Source organism: Hydra viridissima, unplaced genomic scaffold (assembly GCF_058129835.1).
Source record: "Hydra viridissima isolate aposymbiotic clone 2 unplaced genomic scaffold, HvirCarnegie_v1 scaffold_2, whole genome shotgun sequence".
Lineage (NCBI taxonomy): Eukaryota > Metazoa > Cnidaria > Hydrozoa > Anthoathecata > Hydridae > Hydra > Hydra viridissima.
The window spans coordinates 15,987,756-16,010,155 of record NW_028324301.1 but is presented as its reverse complement, the minus strand read 5'-3'; the positions used below and the strand labels follow the sequence as shown (position 1 = coordinate 16,010,155).

The 22,400-nt window shown below is 37.9% G+C and overlaps 1 pseudogene; it reads right to left on the bottom strand.

Moving 5' to 3' along the window:
* The window catches only part of LOC149892219 (uncharacterized), a 90,913-nt pseudogene that overhangs the window by 39,115 nt on the left and 29,398 nt on the right, over nt 1-22,400 (bottom strand).

Here is a 22,400-nt window from a genome sequence, read left to right as displayed (position 1 = left end):
TGAATAAAAATTACCGGTAAAAACCGGTTTCTCATTACCGGTTTCCATGCCCTAATGAAGATCATCAATATTTTTATTATGAAAAACTATATAAAGCAACGTTTTTTGCCTTTTCTTCAAAAACTTTAACTGGTGATTTTTTTGATAAAGTTGATTCACCTGTACGACTTTTACCCTTTCTTAGTTTGGAAATACTTTTCACGACAAAGTTTTTTAATTTTGCTAATCTCTATAGAGCAACTCGTGAAAACGAGTGATCTCTCAGTTCGAAAGGGTGCTGCAGCTCTGGGCATGAAACAGACCAGGTATTACAATGCCCTTAAAGAGTCTGACCTTTAACCCTTAGTGAAGAGCTAAGTGAAGACAACTTTGATAGACGAGTACAGTTTTCTGAAACACTATTAGACAATTTTCCCAAAAACCCAGTATGATTGACAAGATTTTGTGGTCGGATGAGAGTCAGTTTACTTTGAATGCAGTTATAAATCGCTGCAATAGGTGCTATTCGGCCTACACTAACCCTCATGAAATATTCCAGGTGGGGACATCTAAAGAAGGACTTATGGTATGGTGTGAAATGACTTCAGGTGGACTTATTGGACCATACTTCTTCGATGGTTCTGTCACTGGCGAGTCCTATCTGGAAATTCTTAAGACAAACCTATGACCTAAAGTTAAACAGCGTCGTCTCTACTTCCAACAGGATGGAGCGTCATCCCCCAACTCACTTGTAGTGAGAAAGTGGCTCGATTAAAAGTTCCCTGGTCAATGGATCGGCAGACGAGGCCCTATCGAGTGGACTGCTCGTTTTCCTGACCTAACTCCACCAAAATTTTTCTCTGGGGCAACTTAAAGGATATAGTATACGGGGACAAACCCTCTACACTTGTTGAACTACCCAGCTTTAGCAAGCCTGTGCGGAGCTACAGTCATTGATGTGCGAGAAGGTATGCAGAAGTGTACCTGATTGGTTGAAACTCTGCATAATGGCAGAAGGAGCTCATTTCGAAAATTTTCTCAAAATATATATACTATCGATAATTCTACTTTAAAACAAAATACATATAAACCGATTATCTTATTTCTTTATTTAGCTATATTTCATCAAAGACTTAAACTGACTTTACGAACACCCTGTAGTTGGTTAAATAACAAATGTTACTTTTTCCTTCTTCCCAAATATATCACCTAGATATAAAATTATTGAAACACCATCAAACTTACCCTTCTTCAGTGAGCTATGGTCGAAAATGGTTTTATGATGGTGATTTATTATCACATAGGCGAAGTCATGTGATGGTTGTTTAAAATCAACGAACGTTTGAGCACAGATTTTTGGCTCAAACGTTTTCATATTTGCACCATTTAAAGGATTCGGGTAGACAAAACCGATGTTACTACTAGAAAAGGAGAGTTCTGGGACAAAACCATTTTCGATGCCCGTTTTGATTTTTTTGCTGATTGAGGGTTGTGAAAAATGTTTTGGTTCCCGTTTTGATTTTTTTTGAGGAGTGTGAAAATGTTTTTGGTGTGTGTGAGTGTCTGTTTTTTCATGAGAAAAGGATCCATGAAAAAAAATTAATGGGTGTAAAGGTATTGAAATCGTTCGCGAAAAATTAAGCGTAGTAAAACACCTGACCAAGAAGAAGGTAGAAGCTTCCGGATTGTCCGACTTGTGCGTCGCCAGAGTTGAGAGTGACGACGAGTCTTCTTCCGGCTTCAACGCTGGGCATGGAGTCAGCTTCTCCGAAATTTCTGTAAAAGGAGATGGTGGTTGTGGAGCCGATGGATGAAGTGGATTGGTAAAGAAGTCCCGTCGATTTGTTGTTGAATGAAGTCAAATTTGATCCGTTCCATGACGACAAGTAAAAATCTTCCAGTCCAGAGGATGAAAAGAAGCATGTGCTGTCACCGTCGTAACCGGGAAAATACGTGTAATTGTTGGTGTTGTATGGAGTCCAAGAAGTGAGAACGGTTCCGTTTCCAGGAGTCACATTTCCGTCGTACATTCTGACTCTGGATTCCCACCAGTTTCCAGAAGCGCCGATGATGTGCACCCTGATGTATTTCAACGAGACGCCATTTCCTTTTCCGTTTGTGTTCATCAAAACGTATTCGCTTCCATAAGTGGTGTTCAAATATCGGAACGACTTGCAGTACAGCTTGAAAAGAGGGATGGAAGCAGGAATGGAAGTGAGAGTGGAAATGAACGGTTGAATCCAATACGTGATGGCTGTGGCATTTTTGTTCACCAGTTGAATGGAGACATCGTTTCTGAAAGGCATGTCCAACGTGAAATATCCTCCCAAGGAAGTGGTGTTAAACATGTTGCATCCTTGCAAAGAATTGGTGTAAAAACTCCTCCCAAAGGTGAAAAAAGCAAATCGGTGGCGAGACCAGTTGCGTCCACGCCGATTCCTTCAGTGGTTTCTGCATAATTCCCAACATTGATTTCTCCGTCAGTAAAGATTCGAATAAAAACTTGTCCGGGAATATTTGTGCCAGAGGTGCTGTATAAAGCCAGCCACAACCTTCTCAGCACTCCTGATTTTCCGGAAAACGCAAACACAGGAGAAGTGGTTAATGCTGCAACGGTCTGAGACTTGAAACCTAAACTGGTGAAACTCGATCTTGGAACGACACTGGTCAAACTCGATTTTTGCAACAACAAGTCGACGTAGCTTTTTGTCGCTCCGTCTTGCGCGCTTGACGGGTCGAGCACATTGATCAATTTGTGAGAATTCAAATCCAAGTCCGCGGTTCCCACAGTAGTTGACATATGCGTGTCGACGTAATTTTTTGTGGCTGAATCCGAAGCGGAAACGGGTTCCGCCATATTGGTCAATTTGTGTTGAGTCATGTTGACGTCTGTGTACAAAATATTGGAATAACCCACTTTGGTGTCGACGTACCCTTTTGTTGCCGCGTCGTGAGAAGTGGTTGGATCTGAGACGTTGAGCAACTTGTGGTTGTATAAATCCATGTCAGCAGTGATGGTGCACGATCCATCTGTTTTAACATTCATGCTCGAGCTGACGTCGACGTAATTTTTTGTCGCGGCGTCATGAAGAGCTGTCGGTTCGTTCAAATTGATCACCTTGTGGAAATTCAAATCCAAGTCTGCAATTCCAATAACTGTTCCTCCTCCTCCTGTCGAATGCGTGTCGACGTAATTTTTTGTGGCGGCGTCGTGAGAGTTGGTTGGTTCTGCCAGGTTGATGATTTTTTGAGAGTTGAAATCAATGTCTGCAGTGATGGTGCTGGATCCATCCGTTTTGATATAGACGATGCTTGATGAGTCTGATGTGAGATTGTCTAAATAAACGCTGAACTCGTTTCTGTTGAATTTGTCAATCATTTTTTTAAAGGGTGAAATTTTTTTTAGATCCTTCGGATCCGTGATCACCAAAGGGTGTTGACAACGTCTTGAAATCTGTTTCCCTCTTCACATTTTTTCAAGACGAAAAGACACAAGTGACCACAATAAGACGTGTTTCCAAATTGAACCCTGTTGCTGTTTTAAAAGACAGGGCTTTTCAGATATTGAACCAATTCAACGAGAGGGGGTTGAGCGTAAGAGTCAAAGCTGAACTTTTCGTCTTCGTCTTTGAACCAACACACCCAATGAAACCCTCCGGTGCTTGAATCCCCCGTGTTGATAATCCCGCATTCTTTTTTTCTCGGTTTTTTTGGCAATGTGTCTCTGACAAAAACCCCTCGAAAGTTTTTTATTTTCAGTTTTTTTGCTGCTTCCATTAACTGAAAAGTAGACAAAGCCTCGTTCGGCAAATTAACTCCATGCGTCAATTGAAAATTGGTCAAAATTTTTTGCACATTTATTTTCTTGCTTCTCATTTTTTTTGTTCATTTTTTTTTTTTGGTCTCATCATTTTGGTCTCATCATTTTGGTCACTAACCTTTTTGTCTCCTCGATTATCCTTCTGCACTCTGCGATCAACATTTTTGACCTATTTGAGATTTCTTTGCTCTCTGCAATTATCTTTCTGTTCTCTGCGATCAACATTTTTGACCTATTTGAGATTTCTTTGTTCTCTGCGATTATCTTTCTGCACTCTGCGATTGCCCTTTTTGCCTCTTCCTCTTGCTCTTCCTCTTGCTCTTCCTCTTGCTCTTCCTCTTGCTCTTCCTCTTGCTCTTCCTCTTGCTCTTCCTCTTGCTCTTGCTCTTGCTCTTGCTCTGCCTCTTGCTCTGGTCTTTTTTTGTAATGCCCATAAGCCAACGTGTGGATCCCATCATCCAAAATGATTCTTTTGTCATCGTCGGAGCTGAGAGAGGTTTTGTTGATTTCCTCCGTGTAAACGTCATGCAAATGGGATCGGATGACATTCATTTTGTTAATCTTTTCTTTTTTGGTTTCGAGACATTTTTTGTAATCGTCATGTGTGATGTATTTTTGGACGACATATTTTTTGACTCCTTTGCATTTTTTGTGCTCTTCTTGATGTATTTTGTAAGAGTACAATTTTGACCGGAGGCCGACAAACTCTTCAATCTGTTTTCTTCCGGTTTCGTCTTTGAACATCCCAATGACCTTTTTGTTAAAACCCACTTTGAACCCGAAGTTTTGAATGGCTGGATGGCTTTTGCTGGAATTGCTCGTGTCGAATTTTTTTTCCACATCGTCGGAAATGTCCTTGTAGAAATCGTCCGTTTTTATTTCATAAACCAGCGAGTCCGTGTCTGTCATCAGCAGCTTTGCGTCACCACCAGGATATTTCTTTTTGATGAAATCATAATGGAACTCGAACATCAAGGTTTTGCTCAAATCCAAAATGGACATGCCCAAAAAAATTGGTTTATTGTAAAAAATTGATGTCCTTTTCATGTGAACGGCAATCAAGTTTTCGTCGAAAATCGTGTGCCGGTCGTAATTTGGTGTGGCCGACAACTTGATTGCCTTTTCCTTTTCTGTCACCAGTCTCACGTCCACTCGCTTTTCAATGTTCTCCATGGTTTTTCCAAACACCGAATTGTTCATCAGCTTGAAAAATTCCTTTTCAAACTCGCTGGTGGCTTTTGTTCTCAATTCGGTGTTGAGGTCGATGTACGGTTTCATCCAATCACGTTGCTCAAATTTCATTCCTCTGTGCACCTTTGAGATTTTCATCCCCAATCGTTCATACAATGTCAGGTTTTCACAGTGAAGGACATAATTTTTTTTGTCGTTTAAATTTGGAACGAGCTTATCCACTTTTCCGATTTTCATTCTCTCAGGGGCCAACGGATAATCGTTGTGTTCATCGTGAAGGCTTTCCGGATAATCCAAATCAACCTCCAAAATGCACGGATAATGCCTCCAATTGGACAGTTCGTCTTCTGACATCCATTTGAAACCATGAGTGGGAAGAGGTTTGCACATGGCCCATCCGTACAGGTTGTTGGCATCCAAGTATTGAATGAATTTTGATGGTTGGCTTGGATCGTACGAGTCACCCATGTATTTGTTGTTCAATTTTCCATGCCGGTTGGAGATCATGCTGATACCTCCACGGGTTCCTTTTTGGATCATTCGAAGAATGTCGGGGTCGCTCAACAACTCCAATTTTATTTTTGTCAGTTTCAAACAAGCGTCCCAAGCCAACCCGGGAGACGTGTAATACCAGGCTGGGTCGAGCTTGTAATGTTTCATGCAAACGTCCCTGAAATTTTCAAAGACGTCGGCCAGAATCAAAACGTCTGACACGTTGTACAAATCGTGATAATCTCTGAACGTTTCGCATTGAAACACGTTCCAAAACGTTTGCGCATGCGCGTAATCTTCGTCGCTTATTTCATTGTGGTTGAGTTCTGAGAAAAACGCTTCTTTTGGAGGCAATTGCGTCTCTTGAAATTTATCGAATCCGTCCACCCAACCGTAAGGGTAAACGCCTTTTTTTCGAATCAAATCGAATTTTTCTCCTTCAAAATGTTTTAAGAGGTTTTTGAACTCTTCAGGCTTTAAATTTTTCGACAAAGTTTCCAAACTGGAGGCCATGAATTTAAAACTGTCGATGAACCTCAATTCAATTTTTTTTTCTTTGGGTTTTCCGTTTTTCCCAGTGTACTCTCCCACTTTGATTTTTTTCGAGAAGCTGATGTATTTTTCCTAGTTGCATGGGATGCAGGTTATTACTCCATCCAATTTTTTGATAAACAAATGGCTGTCGTAACCTGACAGATTGTGAAAAACGACAGGAACAAATTTTGGGACTTTGTATTTTAAATTGCATTCGTTGTGTGCCGCTCCCCGATATTTTCCAGTAAAATGGCAGTGATCGCGCACCTTTTCTGCATCGAGAATTTTTTCTTCGCAAATGTGACAAACCGTCGCTGATTTGAAATTATTTTCATCCTCCTTTGTGAAGACCATATTTTTTTTCAAGTTTTTCCCAAAAATTTCTTTTATTTCTTTTTCCAAACTTTCGACATAAAATTGAGCCACGTCTTGGTTTTCGTTTGACGATTCGGAAATGGATGGTTCACCATCATAAACGGTTTCGTCAAAACATTTGATGTAAAAGGAAAAGGAGCTCGGAATGTGACTTTGAAACTTTTTGGTGTAAGACTGGTCTGGGTTTTGTTCGCACGAGTGCATCGGTTTGACAAAGCTTTCAAAATCCGCGTAAACGATGAATGGAACCCTCATCGACCTTTCCATGTGTCCAAATTTCATGAACGAATTTTCTGGAGGAAGATCCATTCGTGTCGCGCTGTGCTCTCTGCAATAGGTCGAATGTTTTGAAAGATCCTCCTCGCTTTTCATCCCTTGCAAGCAGTTTCTGCAAAAATATTTTCTCCCGTTTCTGTTGGATGCTTGGGATGAAATTAGTCGACTCAGATTTTTGATCAGACAATAATGATTCGTTTTTTCGTCTGAAGCAATCAGCAAATCAATTTCATGCTTTCTGTTCAAGCATTTCGATATTCGCAAAGGGTGAATGGATTCTTTTTCGTAACCGAAAACGTTGACGCTGATGTCCGGATTGTTTTTTTCAAATTTTTTGATTTGATCGAGTTTGACAGGAAATTCAATCCCTTCCCAGTTAATATTTTTTGATTGTTCAATCAAGTCTTTGTCAATTCTTTCTCCATGTTTTTCTTTCATGTTCAACGCCCTGGTGACGCTCCACTTGAAGCATTCATTGTCTTCGTTCACCATGTTGATGATTGCTTTTTTGCTCGACAGAAAATCGTCGAGAGGGATATACGACCGACCACAGATGGGTCTGTAGTCAATTAAATTGATGTCCATTTTCAAGATGGCTGACACTGTGCAATTCGAGCCCATTTTGTTGTATTTTTCCATGTTTTCCAGGATCTCATCTTTTGCTTTTTCATAAAATTCTCCCTGTCCGTCGACTCCAAAATAATCCCAGCTTTTGACAAAAAAGGAACGATTCGATGCTCCTCCTCTCCAGTTGTAAGGCTGACGCTCTCCATATCGATTGTCAAAACGAGGCTCGGTTTTTTGTTTTTATTCTCTTGAAGAATTTTGATCACGCCGTCTTTTGCCAAATTCAAAAAGTCTGAAGCGTCCTTTTGGTTTCCTTTGACTTGATGTGAAAATTGTTTGGCAACATGTCTCAGCGCGTGATCGGTCAAATGAAAATCAATGAGTGGCTTGAGTGGTTTGTAAACTGTTCCTTGAACAATTGATTTGAGGGCTCTTATTTTGAGAGATTCGATTTTTCTCTTCACTTCGCTCCCCACATTGCTCACTGTTTTCTTAACAGCCTCTGGAACAAAAGGATCAACAAACTCAAGAAAGCTGTTGAAACTGTTGACGACCGCATTTTTCACAGCTGTCGAAAAACTTGAAAAAACTCCAGGAGTCAACACAGGAGTCGAATCTGTAACAGGATCGTCAATGAGGTAATGTGATGGCACTGGAACAGATCTCGTCGAAAGAGGTCGTGCTTCAGTCGTGCGTCTCCGAGAAACAGGATGAGGACCAATGACAGGTCTTGTTGTTGTTGTTGTTGTTTTTATGGCTTCAACGAGTTGTTCCCTCGTCATTTTTGAAAATCCTTTTATCGCTCTGTCTCGAGCTTGATTTTTCAATGTTGCCATCGAAACTTTTTTTTCTTTGGCGATTTTGCTTTCCATTTTTTCTTTGCCAAGAAAATTATTTAACTCAACTTCAATTTTTTCGGGATTTCCGATTTTTCGCATTTTGCTTTCCATTTTTATTATGCCAAGAAATTTTTTTTTCGGTTTTTCGGTGCCGGTTTTTTAAGGATTGCATGTTTTTTCGGTGCCGGTTTTTTCAATTCTTTTTTTCCGAGAATTGAAAATTTTTTTTTTCGGAATTGGATTTTTTTTCTTTTTTTTCTGTTTTCGAGTTTTTCAGAATTGAAGATCTCAATCTTGATTCCATTATCCACTTTTCCATCACGGCGCTCCAAATATCTCCAGCCATGACCAGTCTTTTTCATCGCTTCGTAAAGTGATCCGTATTCAACCACATCTCCTGTTTCGATGTTGGTCGTTTTCACAGACACAGGTTTTTTTCGAATCGAACCAAGCCTCTCGTATTTTGGGTCGATCGATTTTTTCACATTTTCCGTTTTCACATTTTCTTTTTTCGGTCGACCCACACGTCTGCATTCTTTTGCACCTTCCAAAAGCGAATCTTTGCTTACGAGATTGTTCTCAACCGCAATCATCATCAAAGTCAACAAATTGTTTTAGGTTTTTGTGACACCATTTTCTCTCAGCAAATTTTTCAGATAATTTTTCGTCAGTCTCATGTTTTATTTTGAAAAGAAAAAATTTTTTTTTAAATCAATTTTTTTTGTCAAGAATCTCGTGACGGTTTTTTTGTCTAATAAACAGCGCTCATGTTGGTCCCGTCTGAAGAAAATTGGATCAATTTGTCAGAAATGATCACTGCAAAAATAACGGTGTTGTCAGGAACAGCCGTTCTGAATTTTAGGTTGACAACCAATTCAGCCGTTTCGGAAACAACTCTTTCCTTTTGCTTGCTGATGTCGACAAAAAACAACGGAAACAAATTTTTGTATTCAAGCAGAGTCAAACCTGATTGACAAACAAGCTCGTTTGTGCCATAATATTTTTCGTCAAAAGTGAACGCATCGAAATGAGCCATGACCATTTTCTTTTCTCCAAAATTCAGGTCATAATTGTAATTTGGATATTTGATCCCATTGACGGTCACGAAAAAATTGTTGACGTCACAATGATCGAACACGGCTGGATTTGCGGTTTGACTGGAACCTCTGTTTGTCTGAAGACCAAACACGATAAATCTCGGAACGCTTTTGTCTGTGATCCTTCCAAGGGTCCATGTGAATTCTGTGAGACCCGCTGGAATGGCTTGCCTTTCGACTTTGTTTGCTTTGTAAGCCACTGGAGCGGTGATTTTCTTTGACATCAGGTTCAAAAATTCGGATTTTTTCAAAACATCCAGCTCAATCCTTGGCATGAAGAGTCGGAATTTTTTGATGTCGATCATTCCTGCAGTAACAGTTCCGGCTCTGTAAATGGCGTCATCGTATTCATTTTTTGTAAAGGTGATCGTGTGTCTGAATCCGTAAACGACTTTGTCGTAAGTCTCGCAAAAACCAAAAATGTGCTTTAAAGGGATCCTGAACGAAAATGCACCAATGGATGTGGTGTCTGCAAACAAGTGGTCTCTCCTGACGTTGAATCCTGTGGTTCCAGTTGCGTTTGATGTGTCTTTGTACCACATTTGCTTCAAACCATCGGCAAGCTGAAAACCGAAAGGATATTTCAACAATCCAAGCATGGTTGTTCCCTGACCTGGATACATGACTCTTTCCACTTGCTGTCCTGATAAGTCGTAAGTGACGTCACTGAACAAATACATGATGGCGTTGTTCACCAGAGCAATGTTGTCTGCTGCTGCGTAAGCGGTTCCGTCTGCTTTTTTCAGAACCCCTTCGACGAGGATGTAAGCCTCAGACGGAAGTGTCTGCACAGACTTGCAATCAATCTCAAAAACGATCGATCCTGAAGAATTCAAATCGAGGTTTGTTGGTAGGTACTCGAAAAAATCAACTTTTTCAATGCTGGTGTCATGCTCGGGCATTTCATCAACTCTTAATCTGTCGGTGTTTATCTTTTTTTTTTAATGAGAAAAAAAATTTTGTGTCATTTTTGATTCGTCAAAAAAATCACGCAATCAAAAGCCCGCTCCCCATTTTGACGAGATCCTGAATTCTGGCCGCATTCTTTTTTGTCATTTTTCTTTTTGGACGAATGGACGAACCAAACATTTTTTTGTGCAGCTCTTCCATTGGATTGATATACGTGTACGGATCAACCTTTGCCGCTTCGTTTGCAATCGTGTTGACCAATTGGTTTGGATTCACTGTCCCTGTCTTGGCGTAAACTTTTTCGATCGCTTTTTTTCCTTTGTCGATGGCAACGTCTTTGGCGGTCAAAATGGCTGAAGTGGTCAATTCTTTTCCTGCAGATTTGGCTGCGGTGATGGCCTCTCTTCCAATTTCGCTTGCCGCTGCCTTTCTCAATAAATGAAGAGACGATCTCGATGCGTTTGAGGCTGCCATTCTCCTCAAAAAATTTTTAAACGTGTCAACGAATCCTCCTCCTCCAACAACGTTCTTTCTCACATATCTTTTGTTGTTCACGATGAGCATTTTAAAAATGAGAAAATTTTTTTTTTGTTTCACGACTCGATGTATTTTTGAATCGATCGATATTTCTCTTTGTTGATTTCCCCCTGCCTCAAAAGCTCGTCACAAATGGACACAGCTTCGTTTCTCGATGCAATGTTTCCAGCATGACCAGCGGCGATGCTCAAACCAAGTCGCTGCACAAGAGCATTTGGATCGCTCGGAAGAATGATCACTCCACGACCTTTTGTTCCTCTCGTTTTTGTGTAATTTTTCTCCCAAATTTTTGAAACAATCTTGTACCACTTTTCGCTTCTCGAAGCTTTTGGAACGGTGGGTCTCCCTTCTCTCTCCATCGCATGCGTTTCGACCAGTATTTTTTCATAATTTCCCAAGTCCTCATTTGTCACCTTTGTCATATCAGGTCTGGATCTTGAAATCAGCTCCCAAAAACCAATCGTCCCCTTGTACTTTCCTCCATCAATAATGATGTCGTTTTCATCGATGAAAATTTCTTTGTCTCCAATAAACATTTTTCCTCGTTCTTTTGCGTGAATCCCAAAAACTCGATCTGCAGAAAATTTTTTGGCTGCATATTTCGACAAATATTCCAAAGCAATGTTTCCCACATTCATTTTTCCAAACGTTTTTTCAGCACCTTTTAAGCTTTCAGATGGGCTTTCTGGATAAGTCAAAGCCAGTGGAGTGTTGTCAACTTCTCTGTATGCAATGCTCTTCAGCTCGTTTTGCACCTTTTCGTTGCTCTCGATCAGAGGCTTGAAAAACTTTGACAAATCAGCCTGGTAACTCACATCTGAAATGTTCGCGTTGAGGCTCTCATTGTAAAGCTTTTCCCGGTTGGCCATGTATTCTTTGACAATCTCATCTCTCTTTTTCGAGTCGTGTATTTTAAAGAAGGACATTTTTAAAATACGGAGAAAAAAAACGCAAACTCGTTTTCGTTTGCGTTTGCGTTTGCGTTTGAGTTTTCGTTTGCGTTTTCGTTTGCGTTCATTTTCCCTTTTTGAAAATGTTGTTAAACGCTTGAATGGCTTCTTCTCTTCCTTTTTGGATCAACGTCTCTTTGGTCAATTCGTCAATGCTGCTTTTTGCATTTGTCCGTATTTCTTCGGACATGACCTTAAATTTTTGAAGCTCGCTGAGAACTAATTCCTACTCGGAATCGCTCACAAATCCGTCCATGAGCGATTTTGAAATGTGATCGCCAATCGTGTTCAATTTTGACTCGGAAAGAACCTTTAATTTTTCGTGCTTTTCAGCCTTCAACATCATTTTTTTGTTTTGTTGGTTTCCGAAAATGGACAAAGCACCCATCCCAACCGCAATCCCCTCGCACGTAATCGAAACTGGGGTGGCAACGACGGTTGACAAAAGGGCAATACCAGTAATCCCCAAAGCAATGCACACCGTTTGCAGCCCATCGTCAGCGAAACGAATGATTTTCAACACCCGATGGTACTTTTTGCTCAAAGCCATTCTCTTCACTTTTTCATCCTCCATTTCTTTTTGGATCTCGCTTATTTTTTGAAGTCTGTAAACGTGACCTCCATCCGTCGGAGCTGTTGGAAGAGTCGGATAAATTTTTTCAGTGTTTTTGATTATCTCCATCTTTTTAACAAAGACAGATTTTTTTAATTCGAATCGATGTGATTTATTTTGCAAAGCTTTTCACCTTTTTTGACAATGACGTCATTGGTGCTGTTGTTGCTCACATCCAAAATGACGTCATCCACAGACTCTGAAAAAATAACATCGCTTTTGAAGAAGTTCAATTGGTCACTTATTTTGTTCATCAAAGTGACGACAGCGATGCCTCTGTCAAAACTCAACCCAACAGACAACGATATTGTCGTCAGAGAAAGAGCAGAGAATTTAATGTCCTTCTGAGCAAAAATTTCATGGTGCCCGTTTATGTTAAAACAGTTTGGGTGATCCAACTCTTTTTTTGCCACAACAATATTTTGCGATGTCTTTTTTTGCAGGTTTTTGATTGTCTCCACCAGGTTTTCAAGCTCTTTGATCCGTTCCACCAAATTTTCCAAATTTTTGGTTCGATCCGACTCTTTGAATCTCTCCAACACTTTGATCCTCTCATCCATGTGTCCCAAATATATTTTCGAGATCTCCAAACTCGAATCAGCGTGTTTCTCTGCCGATGTGACGTTTTTAAAAAACTTGTGAGGGGCATGCATTTTTAATATGAAAAGAAAATGTTTTTAACTCATTTTTTTTTCATTTTTTTCTTCGTGTTTTTTCTTCGTGTTTTTTCTTCGTGTTTTTTCTTCGTGTTTTTTCTTCGTGTTTTTTTCACATTTCTTCTTCAGATTCCATTTCTTCTTCAGATTCCATTTCCCCCAAATCCAAATCGCCACCCATGATGCTTTGAACAGAAGTCGCGTTTTTTGCGATGACCACTTCGGGAATCCTAACCTGAATGGACTCGATCTGCGCTCCGACAAAAACACCTTCGATTCTCAAAGAGGCGACGACAAAACACTTTTGTCGAACATATTCAAAAGGACACACCTTCACCAGCTCTTTCGCTTTCTTTTTGAAAAACAAAGAAGACACTTCAATGCCTTTCTCGTTTTTCTTTGTGAACAACTTTCCGAAAATAATGGGAGATTCATTCGGATTATCGGATTTCTTTTTCAAAATGGACAAGTCCTCTGTCATTATTTTCTTTGTTCTCCCCCCCTTTTTCAAAGTGGGAGTCATTTCCTTGACTTTTTCGCGAAGAAATTTTGATACCTTTTCGATCACATCGATGAACTTTTTTTCTTTTTCGCTCATCCCTTTTTTCTCGTCGAAACCGAGAAAGGACATGGAATATCCCTCCAGTTCTTTCGTTCCAAAGCTGCAGTTCTCAAACACACCCAGAGAAAACAAAACAGGTGTCCTCAAAATGAAAGGTGCTTTCCCAGAGGGGTACTCATAAAAGAGCGGAATCTTTTGGAACTGAACTGGTTTGGTTGCGGAATAAATCTCTCCAACCGACAATTTGCTGTCATCAAAATTCTCAATCGTCACGAAATTCATCTTTTTAATATGAAAAGAAAATTTTTTTAACTCATTTTTTACAGACGGATCAATTCAACATTGCTCACCCATGAGTTGAACGATTCTGGATATCCTTTCCATTTGACCAGTGATTTGCTTTTTGTTCTGCGAACGATTTTTTCAATCCTGAATATGCTCTGATCAGTCTTTTGCATCTCCTGCTCATAAAAAGTGCCTTGAATCTCTTCACCGTTGGCGTCAGTGATTTTGTACGTGGGTGGATCCGTTCGCTGAACTTTGGACACTGTGAAAACCTCCTCGGTCCATCTCGGAGTGTACCCTTTTTCAAAATGGGGCTTCTTTTTTGTGATCCTCACTTTGTCTCCCATTAAAAATTTCGGCTCTGGTCTTTCTTTTGGCATCTTTCCATTCAGATTCATCCAGACCGTATTTTTATTCTTTTCCTCGCTGGCTTCAATCGGTGTCATTTTGATGGACGAGTGCTTTGTGCTGTTGTAATTTTTCACCATTTCGTCCAAAACGTCAATGTATCGGTTGGTGCTGTTGGCTGAAAAATATTTGAACATTCTCTCTTTCATCGTTCTGTTCCATCGCTCGACGACACAGCTTTTTTCCTCGTTTTCAGTGGAATATAATCGAACACCTAGCGATCTCACGTGCTTGTTGTGAAATTCTTTTCCTTTGTCCACCCACATTTTGACACATTTTCTCTCACCAAAAATCTTTTTCAACGCCTCAGCCACTTCAAGACCCGTTTTGCTTTTCAACGGAACGATCCATCCATACTTTGAAAACACGTCGATCACCATGAGCAAATATTTGACGCCATTGTTGAACTTTGAAAACGATTGTATGTCAACCAAATCAGCAGCCCATATTTCATCGATGTCGTTCACAAACACTTTTCTTTTTTTAAAATGGCGAACGACCGGTTTGTGAAGCTTCTCTGCAAGCTGATCCGTCCATTTCAAACTTGAAAAAAAATTTTTTTTTAAGAACCCTTTGGATTCGCAGAGACGCCCAATCCGAATTTGGCTTTGGCTTTGATGATGGGCTCGATGATCTTTCTTTCGTTTATTTCTTTTTGAGTGGGGTTTGGAATGGAGTTCATTTCTTCAAGCATCATTTGATTTGCCAAATTTCTGCTTTGAACGTCGGTCAAATATTTATATGCCAAATCATGGTGATATGCCGCATTGTCCACTCTGTCCACCGGTTTGCTCCACTCCTGATACATGTCGGTGGATGTGAGCCTTTTGTCCAGGTTTGTGCCAGGTCCTGCAAAATTCATTCCTGGAATATGCATTTCTCCTGGAAATTTTGCCCACGGAAGCTTTATTTTTTTTGAAAAATTGTTGATCGATTCGACCAAGTCACCCCCTTTTGTTGCATGCGAAGAAACAAACTGGCATTTGGTCTTTCCACAAGAATCACATGTTCCTTTGATCATGTTTCTGTTGTTTTTTGACACCTCGTTTCTCAAATGAATGGTTTCGGTTTCTCTTTTGCATTTGACGCAGTACATTTTATTGAAAAAAAAAATTTTTTTTTAATCAAAAAATGGAAGTGACCGATTTGTCATGGAATATTGGGAAAAGCAAAAGAGACAACAACCCGCTTTTGCCGAGAAGCATTCGAGGAATCATCGTCGGAAAGTCCGGTTGCGGAAAAACAACCTTGCTTCTCAATTTACTGCTCAAACCTGGATGGCTGGATTATAACCATTTGCAAGTCTTTGGAAAATCTCTTTTCCAACCCGAGTACAAAATACTGAAAAGCTCGTTCGAAAAAAATTTGCCAAAAAAGATCATTCTCGATTTGTTCAAGGTGCAAAACGAAATGGAAAAATTGAATTTAAACCCAGAATGCGTCATTAACGACCTTTCAAAAAATTTTTCCGAAACCGAGGACATGAATTGTCAATTTTTCGAAACGGCTGACGATGTTCCTGAACCTGAAGACCTCGATTCAACAAAAAACAATTTGATGATCTTTGACGACCTTCAATTAACCAAGCAAAACAAGTGCGAAAAATATTACATCCGCGGAAGACACTCCAACGTCGACTGCTTCTACCTCGCTCAAAATTACTTCATGCTCCCACGACAAACCATCCGAGAAAACACCAACTTCATTTGTCTGTTTCCTCAAGATTCAAAAAATATGGACCACATTTTTCGAGACCACGTTTCGAGCGACATGGGAAAAGAAGAATTCAAAAAATTTTGCAAGCGTTGTTGGTCTCAACACCACGGATTTGCCGTCATCGATTTAACCTCAAAAAAATACGAGGGAAAATATCGAAGCGGATTCGACGATTTTTTTTTCCCGAAAGAATCCTTTTAAAAAAATTTTTGTCCATTAAGAAAAATGTCTGGCATCATCATCGACGTTGATGGAAATTCCAACGTAATCATAACAGAATTTTTGGACAAAATCGTCTTTGAAAAAGAAAAAACATACGAGATGGCTTTTCTCGGTCTGGAGACGTACAACAGCTTTCCAAACATCACAAGCAAAAACAATTCTTTCCGGTACAGCATGAACAACGGAGCCAATTGGGAAAACGTCGTCATCCCAGACGGAAGCTACGACATCATCGACATCAACAATTATTTGCAAAAAACCGTCTCAAACACAATCAAAAATTACGCGTCACAAAGCGCAAGTTACGTCGCTGTGAATAAGATCAGCTACTCACCTGAAAACATCAAAATCGGATCCAACTCAAACACTTTAAAATCAACCATCAAACTCGGAGTAAATTATTTGATGAACCTGAACGTCGAAAACAGCATCGCCTCTCTTTTGGGATTCACAAAAAGACAATTGGACTCCAATTCAGAATACAAGTCCGACGACATTGTCAGGATTTCAAGCGTCAACACGATCAGAATCGTCAACAACGTCATCGGATCAGCCTACATCAACGGCTCACAACTCAATTGCATTTACTCCTTTTACCCATCGGTCGGTCCTGGATTCAAAATCATCGAAAGACCCACCCATTTGGTCTACCTCCCTGTCAAGGTCCATGAAATTTCCACGATGATCACACGCGTTGTCGATCAAAACGGAAATTTAATCGACTTTCGCGGAGAGGACGTCACGATCCGATATCACATTCGAGAAGTGAAATAAATATTTTTTTCCCTCGTTAAAAAAAATGAGCAAATACATCAGTGTCAAATTAAACGTGTCCCATGGACAGATCGAAAAAATAAAAAAATCCATGATGGAAGGAAAACCCGTTAGCATCCGGATTTCAAGAGAGGATTTCCACGGAAACGACGTTTTGCTTGTGACACACACACAACACCAACAAATTTTGGACGCTCTCCATCGAGGAGTTGGAGTCACCATTAAAATGAGCAAGACTCAAGTGGAACACAACGCAAATGTCAAAGGAGGATTTATCGGAGCTCTTTTACCTTTATTGGGAATGCTTGCTGCACGAGCCGCTCCCATTGTTGCCACTGGTTTATTAGGCGGTGCTGCCTCTTCACTTGGGTCCACTGTGATCGACAAAATTTCAGGAAGAGGTGTCGTTTACGTCAAAAAAACTGGACACGGAATGAAAATGGGCACTCACAGAGGAAACGGATTATTTTTAACACTCTGAATCAAAGGAAGCTCCGTCAGAGACGGTCTTTACATCAAAAGCGGAAAAGGTTACGAATCCATCGGATCCGGATTGCTTCTCGGACCGAACTCCCCTTTCTCAAACATCCCTTTTTTAAATTTAATTTTGTGAAAATTTTTTTTCTTGACCAAATAAAATGAGAATCTTGCGAAACGACGACGGAAAAATCAGAAGCATTAAATTCATTGAATACTTAAGGGACAAAGGTTTTGGTCACCGCGAAATTGAACTGTACAAGTCCATTCTCGAAGAAAAACACGAACAAGAACAAAGACAAAAAGAAAAATTAATTTTTCGCGAACGATTTCAACACCTTTACACCCATTAATTTTTTTTCATGGATCCTTTTCTCATGAAAAAACAGACACTCACACACCAAAAACATTTTCACACCCCTCAAAAAAAATCAAAACGGGAACCAAAACATTTTTCACAACCCTCAATCAGCAAAAAAATCAAAACGGGCATCGAAAATGGTTTTGTCTCAGAACTCTCCTTTTCTAGTAGTGATGTTAAACTTCTTTACTTTCTTATGTACAGATAGGTGATTGTGAACGTGTGCATTCAAACAATATTTTGCATCAAATATCTAGTCCTATAGTTGTGTTAACTTATTTTCCTACAACGCTTTAGCTTGTAAGTAATCATTACAACTCCGGAGTTGGGAGTTCGTTGCTGAAAATCAATTCATGAATCGAAATTAACATTCCAACTTCCCATCATTGGTTTTGTGTTGTATAAAGTTTTACTTGTAGAGTTTTTTAAGATTTATGAACAATCGCAATAATTTTTAGATCTATGAACTATCGCAACAATTTATTTCTTTTTCTATGACAACCATATACAACCACAAATGATCAGTAAACTCTTTAGGTGTTACAACGCAGTTTGTTTTTATCTTAGCAACACCAAGGTTTGGTTAGCGTAATCTTCATTTTGGACAACTTGGTTACGGTTTGTAGCTGAACAATTTAGCCTTAATTTACTTACATGTACAAAATGGTGGGGATTTCTATATTGTGTGCAATTCAGGCCTTATAACAGGAAAGATAATATAATTCGGAGAGACCCACAGATGTAGCAACATTTTTATCCTTTTTGCAAATGGAATTGCTTGGATTATTTTTCTAGAGTGTTGACCGGGGTTTCAAATGTTTTATAGTCAATAGTGTCTCTTGTTAGTACCTTTTTTATTATTATAATGAAGAGTTTTTTTTCATATGAAACTTTGTTGCTCCTAACTATCATAATTTTCAGAGCTGTAAGTATTAGAGTAAATTGTTTTATAATCAAATTTGGAATAATCAGCTTTGAAGAAGGGAAGATTAACTAGCTTAAAGTTTAGGCCATTTTCTTGCCATTTCCAGAAAAACGTAAAAATTAGGAATGTTATCCTTAGATATAATGTAATTAAGCTATCAAGTTTTAGACAGTATTTTTATTTATAGCCTAGATGGTTAGAGTTTAGATAGGTGCTTTGAAAGAACGATCTTTTATCTGTTTATTCAGTTCATTAGCTGAGATAATTTTTTGTTTCAGTGTTCTTTTTCCGAAGAAGTCCTGCTTATTGAAGTAATTAAGATTCCAACTTGCCTTCAATCTTACTTTTTTACTTATGTTTGAAGTTTCATATTATAAAATACTCCCAAGGCAGCAAAAGAAGAACAGATTAGCCTAGTTTTGAGGTCTTGCAGTTTCTTGAACTATGAAAAGGTAATTTGTAACATTAAATGCGAACAAAAAAGTAAGAGTTAAGTCATTTTATTTTGACACTTTTTTTTTTTACCATAAAACGAAGTATATAACTGTTATATACTTAAGATGTTTTGAAGTTTCAATTAAAATCAGAGTTAATCACTTTAAATTTAACTACGAAAAAACTAAATGAAAGCAAACAGAACATAAAATCCCAAAATTAACCAAGCTGAGGTTTTTACCAAACCAAGCCACTTACCAAATAAAGTGGTGAATATTTTACAATTAACTGACTTGTTTTCAAATCTCACTAAAGTTGCCCAAACACTTGACTTATGTTTTATATTTTATCAGGTAGAAAACCATGTAATGATGACAAGTTAAACTCCGAAAATAGCGAATGTAGCTGTAACTCTTTTCATAATTATTATCATATTGTGAAGGCGGCAATTTTATATATTTATTATCTCTTTTATTCATTTACTTTGTAATGTACAAGAAATGCTCTCTTACTCTACTTGTATTGTTCGATACTGTTTTATCAGTAACTCCTCTTTAGTTCTTCCTGCTTTAAACAAATATCTTTCGTCTTTTTTTTTCCTTTTTAAAAACGACGCAACTTCTGCTAACTTTTCTTCAATCATTTTTCTTTCTGACTTCTATTTATTTCTTTTCTTCAGTTTTATTAACACATTTAAATACTTTAATAATAAAACTTTCTCTTAAAAATCTTTTTAAAAATCTTCCTTAAAAATTCAGACTTCTTCCTTTTTTTTTATACAAGAAGAGGACCTTTTCCTCCTTCTTTTTCGTTTATTCAATAAGAAGTCCTTTTAGAAGTCTTTTTTTCTTTATTTAGAAGTCCTTCGTAACTCTATTTTTGAACTTATATAGTTCTTCATTATTATTTGTTTCGTTGCTATATCTACTTATAATTAATTTACTTGATAGGTAAATAAGTCTCTGTGTGTATGTCTTTTCTTAATCGCTGTTTTTAACTTTTTTCTTTATTACGTTATCTTTTATATATTGTTTATGACAGGGTGAATTAGTCTCTGTATGAACAACTCTTCGCTGTTTTTAACTTTTTCTCCCTCCTCACAATATCTAGCAATAATCAACTAACTTCGAGCTCATTAAATTCTAACTAACAGAACACTCCTTTACATTAATTGAAAAAAAAGCTTGAAATCCTAAAAATTTACTTTTTTAATAACTACTTTAAAAGGTTTACCTGCAGTTTTTTCTTTTTTAATATAAATTTGTTGAAAATTTGCTTCTAAGTTTTTGTTGAATATAGCAGGAATTATTACCAAGCTCTGTAGAAATCAGTTTTGTCTATCAAATATTATGAAAATAAAAGTTATAAACTTTCTTCAAACTAGTTATGAGTAGAAGCGAGATATAATAAAATAATTATTAAGTCTAAAACTTTTTTCAATAGCTTAAGTCTACTGGCGTTTAAATGATTGTTGCGATGAAAATTGGTTAATGCACGATATCACAGGCATTTACACTAGTTTGAAAAAAGAACTATATGGGCAGCATTTAGCTCAAGATATTGCTGCTAAAGCTGTGAAAAACACCTCTGAACAATTAAATTCAAAAAAGCCATTAGTAATGTTTTTTTATGGATATAAAGGTAGCGGTAAAAGCTTTTTATCTGACATTTTTGCGAAATATTTGTTCAAAAAAGGGCTTGAAAGTAAATTTATTTATAAAAAAATTGGAAGCTTAGATTATCGCCGGGGTGGTAAACTGGAAGCGTACAAAGCAGATTTATAAGAAATGATTGAATCGTCTGGAAGGAAATGTGATCGCTCATTATTCATATTTGATGAAGTAGATAAAATGCAGGAGGGTCTTGTAGATGTTTTAAAGCCCTACTTAGATTCTCCTATCAATGGTGCAAATTATCGCAATAGTATTTTCATTCTTTTGAGTAACAATACTGGTAGTCTAATAAACAATTTTGTTTTAAAACATTCAGCTGAGGGTAAACGCAGAGTAGATATTAAAAGCGATGAGGTAAATAAACTTTTATCCAAAGGTGTAAATAACAGTTCAGAATATTTAGGGTCATTATCATGCATCAGAATAAAATTATATCCGATTAATCGAAGCCCCGAAGGAATCACTGTTGTTTCCAGGATATCTCTCTAATGTTCTTTTCTCATTATACCATCGATAATACGAAAATCTCCGACTCCATCCAGAGAGAAACAATCCCAAACTATAACAGAGCCTTCACCATGTTTTACTGTTGGAACCAGGCATTAAATTAGCATTTTTTCTTCGGCAGATTTTCTAATGTAAGCTCTTTGCTTATTTCTGAGAACTTCTAATTTTGACTCATCGGTCAAGAGTACTTGCTTCGATTCATTCATCGTCCAATTTTTGTCAAACTGCCCAGCTGAATCTTTTCTGTCAATTACCTTTGCTTTGATATGGTTTTCGGATAGCAACACGACCATGCAAATTAGCTCTTTGTAATCATCGTTTGATTATACTGACAGAAACTTTTTTTCTCTCCATCACAGTTGAAAATAGCTGTTATTTGTGGAGCAGTTAACATTCGATTACGTTTACGGATAACTTTTATACGTCGGTCATCAGTTTTTGTAGTTATGCGAGAAGGGCCTGGACGATTTCTGTCTTCCAAATTTCTAGATTCCTGTATCGACGAATTATATAGCTGACTGTTGATTAACTCAGATTTAATTTTTCAGCTTTTTTTCTAACTTTATAGTCTTCTCGAAGCAAAGTGAGTATTCCTGCACTTTTTTATACCCTTATTGGCTTACCTTTAGCCATATTTTCTTCAATATTCTGAATTCATTTTAAAAAAAAAAATTAATTTTAACACAAAATACACAGAAAATCTGCATATAAAAACAATAGAAATACTTGATAAATGACAAACTTCAAGATTCTAATTGATAACGTAAAATACTGGTACATACGTGAATTTTTTGTTTCTGGATTCTCTGTTTATTAATTTAAAATGATGAGACTTTTAGTTCCGTGAACAATTTGTGTCATTTTAATTTATTTACATTAAAATAACTTAATTTAGAACTTTTTTATACAAATTTTATTTAACTTGATTTATTTTTATATAAGCATAAATTTTACTAATATAAGTTAATAATTTTATAACGTAATTACATTTTGATATTGTTCTTCTGAAAAAATATTTTTTGTCCTAACATCCATGAGTGGCAGTGTATATATATAAGAGTGGTCCAAAAAATTGAAAGGTGGAAAGTTAAATTGGTTCACATTTTCTTTTGTTCTCTGCCCATATGGACCATTTCGGCCAATTTTTAAAAAGTTTTAAACGTAACTTGGGGAGGCGCAATTTTGAGCAATAAATGTTGTTGCGATTGATAAAACAAGAA